Genomic DNA, 6,000 nt, shown 5'->3' with positions numbered 1-6,000 from the left:
ATCCATGGTCCTACAGAAGGAGAGCCTTTTCTCATTAAAAAAAAAAAAAAAAAAACTGGATGTAATTTAAGAGAGAACTTACAATGGTTTGAGAGCCAAGAATAATAAGGCTTGGAACCTATTCCCTAGGTCTGGAAGCATTTTCCAAGGAAGAAAAGGGGAGAAACACAGAGCTGGTATATTGGATTAGGGCAAATCATTGGATGAAAACCAACAACGGGGTAAAACAGTTGAGACCCAGGAAAGTGTTCAGATGGCTTAAGTGTGAGATACTTTTGCTCAGAAAGAAAGTGATGTGTAAGACCTCTGGCACTGAACCATCTTAATTTGAATGTGACCTGATTCAAATGGGTCTTGACAGCAGCTGCAGGGATTATCTGAGACATATTTGTCCTCCTAAGTGGCTTACTTCTCTAAACCCCCTTTCAAGAGTGCTTTGGGACCTTCAGAAACTCATTCTCTTTCTACAACTTCAAGTTATGCTATGAGCAAGATAAGAAGACTTGAAGTCATTAGCCTGGTGGATTTGTTCTCTGTTTCTATTTCTAAAACAGAATACTTATGTCTGTTAACTGATTAACTATAAGAGTGGAGAGAATGTCAACAGTTACTGGCATTCTTTACCTGTTTGGAATGCCATTTTCCATATACACTATTATACAATTTTTGAGAAAGTAAAGAATTAAAGTAAATAAGCTATTCAGAATAGAAATATACAAAATACAAACATTGTATTTACATGTTAAAGTGCAACTACCATGATAAAGTATAACTACTGTGAACATCAGATTATGATTAAGGTGGGGAAGATTTTTCAAAAGCCCATCATCTGTACTTAAGTACAGTTGTGTGGAAAGAATTGCATCTAGATTAATTAAATTTCTTTCCACAACAACGAAAGCTTATGGAACCTCTTTTACTATTCCATCCAAGTAAACTGTTATACATGGTAAAGGGGAGTGGGTATGTACCATCAGGGACTAGGGGGAGGTTCCTAAAAATTTTTACCAATCAGAAATTGAATACACCATTTTTAATCTAAAAGGTTCACGTAGATGTACTCTTTATCATGTATCTGTGATTTTCTTTATCATGTATCTTTGACTTTCTTTCCAAAAATAAAGTAAGTAAAACGGTTCTCCCAGAAGATGTACATGTTTAGTTTGGGTTTCCCATAATCTCTTAGGACATCTCCCAATACACTGATGAAGAGAACACATTACTCCAAGTCTAACAAGCACAGAGGCAGACACTGGGGGATACAATTGTTATAATCTGTACAGACTTCAGAACAGCTTTTTGCTTAACAAAAAAAGTCTTTCATCAGTAAGTGATTAAACACGGCAGTCTACGTAGAAACACTTCTGGAATCTCAGAGACTCCTATTATAGTACAAGCCACATCATAGTGAATTTGTAATTTCTCATTTCTAACCAACTATTATGGTAATGAGGCTATTACCCAAAATCGATTCCATCCCAAAATGATTAGCCTAAACTAGTTAGGATAATCCCCCTCTTCTCACTGAATGATTCCCGTCCAGTCTTGGCTATTAAGACCTAAGAGAACGTCTCCTGAGGGGCCTTCTGGAAACCTTGCTGAGGAACTGGTAGAGCCCTCTTGCTGCCATTTTGCAAATGAAGCCAATGCAGAAGCTTCTTTTAAGCAAGACAATTACCAAGAAGAAAACCTGGGGCTTCCAAGTATTGTGTGTATGTGCTAGAGGATGTGTCAGGATGCCTGCTTATATGTTTCCTTTTTAAAATTAAGCCAACTAATATGCGTGGCTTCTCTACTTTAGGAAATCTTTAACAATACACTCTACATTGGACTGGAAGCTTTGTCAAGGGCAAGATGTATGATTTATATTTCTCTGTATTTCAGAGCCTAATCTAATATCCCATATATTGTTGTTGTTTAATTGCTAAGTCGTCTTTGACTCTTTTGCGACCCCAGGGACTATAGCCTGCCAAGCTCCTCTATCTATGGGATCCTCCAGGCAAGAATACTGGAATGGGTTGCCATTTCCTTCTCCAGGGGATCTTTCAGATTAAGGGATCGAACTCGCATCTCCCGCATTGGCAGGTGGGGTCCTTACCACTGAGCCACCAGAGAAGCCCATTCCATATATAATAGGGGCTTAATTAACATATATAGGGCTAAATTGAACCAATTTTCAAGCTTATGACATACAAAGTGAATTTCTCAGTCAATCTTAGACTTCTTGGACATCTAATACCAAGGAGCAACCCAGATGACAGACACTATGCCATTAAGGTAGCTAATGCTTGCTGGTGTCAGGTACAGTTGACTTCAATATATTATTTATATCATACCTGACATACAGCACTCAAAAGGGATAAGGATATAGTGAGATACAAGTATGGAAATGGCTGGTTGAAAAACAGCTGAAGAAGATCCAAAGGGATTATTTTGTTTCACAAATCTTGGAACGTCTGGATTAGAGGAAATTTAAGTATAGTATGCAGGAAGCAGGAGGAACAGTGGTGTGTATCTGTGGAATGTACCAGAGGACACGCCAGTAGCAGACAGACATGGAGAAAATCCAGTGGATTCTGTGTGTAAAGCTAAAGGGCTAGGTAAGATCCACACCACTCCATTTATGTGAACTGCTCAGATCACCGAGGTGCTTTGAGGTCTGGCATGATTTCAGGGGCCTGAAATGGGCACAGACATTTCTTGGAAAAGAAAGATTGACTCCTTTATGATATTCTTAAGAAGTTGTGTTTCAGACATTGCCATAATGAATTTCACACTCACCAACCCACCCTAATGTCCAACAACTCAGAAGGATTGTCACCATCCTTTATTAAAAAACTGGCCTAAGAAGTTGGGCGGATCCGGAATCCAGAGGAAAAGAGACAATGACTTACGATTATCTCTTCAAGTACATCATCATTGGGGAAACAGGTGTGGGGAAGTCATGTCTCCTTCTGCAGTTTACAGACAAGCAGTTCCAACCATGGTCCACGGCTTTACAATAGGCATGGAGTTTGGGGCCCGTATGGTCAGCACTGATGGAAAACAGATCAAGCTGCAAATCTGGGATGTGTCTGGACAAGAATCCTTCCGTTCTATCACCCATTCCTGCTACAGGGGAGCAGCTGGTGCACTGTTGGTGTGCGACATTACAGGGCGTGAAACCGTCAACCACCTGGAACCACCTGGTTCCAACATGGTTATCATGCTGATTGGGAAAAAGAGTGACTTAGAGTCCTGTAGGGATGTGAAGACAGAAGGAGAAGCCTTTGCTCGGGAACATGGACTTATATTCATGGAAACTTCAATGAAAAGAGCCTGCAATGTTGAGGAGGCCTTCAGTAACACAGCCAAAGACATTATAGGAAAATCAGCAGGGTTTATCTGATGTCCACAGTGAGGCAAATGGCATCAAGATTGGCCCCCAGCAGTGTATTTCAACCTCAGTGGGACCCAGTGCCTCCCAGCGGGGCTCTCGTGACACGGGGGACTGACTGTGTCTGCTGCTGAACAACTGGCCTGGGCTCTTTTTTTTCCTTCCTGGAACAGCTTCAGATCAATATGCTTAAAGAAAGAGGTCTTACATGCTTTGGCTGAGAAAAGCCTCTTTTCAAGGTGTGATGTTTTGCCTCTCTACTTAAAGACCAGGGGAGAATTTGGGCCCATATTGACCTGTCCTTCTTCAGGGACATGAGCATTCCCTATAAATTAGGGCTCTTCTCATCCTTCTGTTTTAATTTATAAAATGTTAGGACCAAAGCTGCTTGTCATGGCATTTCAAAAATAAATTCTTTTATAAGCAGACACAATCTACTCCCCACCAAGAATTAGTAACGAAGGTCTAGGACATTCTGCTTGAGCCCTTGAGGTGACTGGAATCTGGCTGCCCGTTGGGCCGTAGGGCTCAGTTTAGGGATTTCTTTGAGGTTTTTCACTTGCCACTATGCAAGAATTGTTGTAGAAGGCAGTTCCCTCTACTTGAACTGCTCAAGGATGATGAACACTTCTCCACCATCCCATTTCTAGCTTCTTTGTTTCAGAGTAACTACAAAACTTTTGAGAGCAGTGGAGTTGCTCCTGGACCTATAGCCACTTCCTATCATTACCTAGAGAAAACATCTTTCCCTGTTTGTTTTGTTTTAGGGACCAGACCAAACATTGATAAGTCAGTGTCTTTCACCAAATAGACTCCTACAGTTTTATCCCACTCACTTCTTAAGGAGACCTATTTAGACTTTCTATCAAGCTGATCTGCTTACTGTACGTGACATATGTGCTTCCACTCCTACGCCTTTGCACATGCCCTACTGTACACCACTGTTACACTCACAAAGTCCATATTTTTTTTCTTTGAAAGCCTTCCTGGACTGACCTAGGGGCTTCTGAACACTTATTGACACAGTACCTTTTAGCTTTCAAATATTGTCTCGTGATGAACGTGAAAGAGGAGAGGGAAAAGTTGGCTTAAAGCTCAACATTCAGAAAACGAAGATCATGGCATCCAGTCCCATCACTTCATGGCAAATAGATGGGGAAACAGTGGAAAACAGTGTCAGACTTTATTTTTCTGGGCTCCAAAATCACTGCAGATGGTGACTGCAGCCATAGAATTAAAAGACGCTTACTCCTTGGAAGGAAAGTTATGACCAACCTAGATAGCATATTCAAAAGCAGAGACATTACTTTGCCAACAAAGGTCCATCTAGTCAAGGCTATGGTTTCTCCAGTAGTCATGTATGGATGTGAGAGTTGGACTGTGAAGAAAGCTGAGCACCGAAGAATTGATGCTTTTGAACTGTGGTGTTGGAGAAGACTCTTGAGAGTCCCTTGGACTGCAAGGAGATTCAACCAGTCCATTCTGAAGGAGATCAGCCCTGGGATTTCTTTGGAAGGAATGATGCTGAAGCTGAAACTCCAGTACTTTGGCCACCTCATGAGAAGAGTTGACTCATTAGAAAAGATTCTGATGCTGGGAGGGATTGGGGGCAGGAGGAGAAGGGGACGACAGAGGATGAGATGGCTGGATGGCATCACCGACTCGATGGATGTGAGTTTGCGTGAACGCCGGGTGTTGGTGATGGACAGGGAGGCCTGGTGTGCTGCGATTCATGGGGTCGCAAAGAGTCAGACACGACTGAGTGACTGAACTGAACTGATTGTTTATTCATATGTATATTTATTTGTATTTATGTTACTTTGTAAGTATGTTTTATAGTAGCGTTGTATGTGGAACCTGTCTCCCCACATAGGTTGTAAGCTCCTGAGAGCAGGAACCCCTGGTATCCTTTTACTTTGTAAACTACTTCCTCCACCATTCCTTCATAGTGCCTAGTGCTACTCGTGTGATCACTGAATTTGACTGACAAAGACTTGGAACGGGTTTAGTTTAGGCTGCAGAGCAAACAAAAAGCCTTACAGTCATCTCTTTGTAATTCCATCTCAGTCTCTTCCGTCTGCTTACCCTGGATTCTCTTCTCCCTCTCCCCCTCCCTTCCCCGGCTCTTTGCTTCCATTCCATGCAGCATACGATAAAGTTGCCTACTTCCAAGCAATCAAATAAGTGGATACTTCTCCATTTGAAGAGCATACAGTACTATCCTAGTCAAGTCTGCCTTTAATGTACTTGTCATGCAGCCTTCTGGGTCAGTTGCTATACTGATGTCTCATTTTCTTCCACAGCACTGCGGTCTTGTGAATTTCTCTCTCTCTCTCTCCCTTTTTTTTTTTTTTTGGTTGTTGATGAATTGTTTCATTATTAAATATATGCATGTATTCAAGCTGCTCATTAAAAAAACCCCAAAAAACTGGCCTAACTGAGCAATTACTTTTGTTGAGCAAGGAAGGAATTCATGTAATAGGAAATGCAGCAGGGGATGCCACATAAGGGAGCTTTCTACCAGAGGCCCTTTACTAGCAAAGAAAACGCGTTCAGTGACAAGGATTTCAACAAGGAAGAAGAGAACATTTTCTCACTAGATAAGTGGAAGAGTAGACCCCATT

General features: G+C 41.5%; 1 protein-coding gene and 1 pseudogene across 3 annotated transcripts in view; one reads left to right on the top strand and one right to left on the bottom strand.

Moving 5' to 3' along the window:
• The window catches only part of FRMD4B (FERM domain containing 4B), a 352,925-nt gene that overhangs the window by 194,639 nt on the left and 152,286 nt on the right, over nucleotides 1-6,000 (bottom strand). The gene's annotated exons all lie outside the window — the stretch shown is intronic.
• Nucleotides 2,886-3,494, top strand: LOC123331060 (annotated as a pseudogene).

This window comes from Bubalus bubalis, chromosome 21 (assembly GCF_019923935.1).
Source record: "Bubalus bubalis isolate 160015118507 breed Murrah chromosome 21, NDDB_SH_1, whole genome shotgun sequence".
NCBI lineage: Eukaryota > Metazoa > Chordata > Mammalia > Artiodactyla > Bovidae > Bubalus > Bubalus bubalis.
Note: the sequence above shows the minus strand (reverse complement) of the source record. Positions and strands in the feature narration are given on the sequence as shown.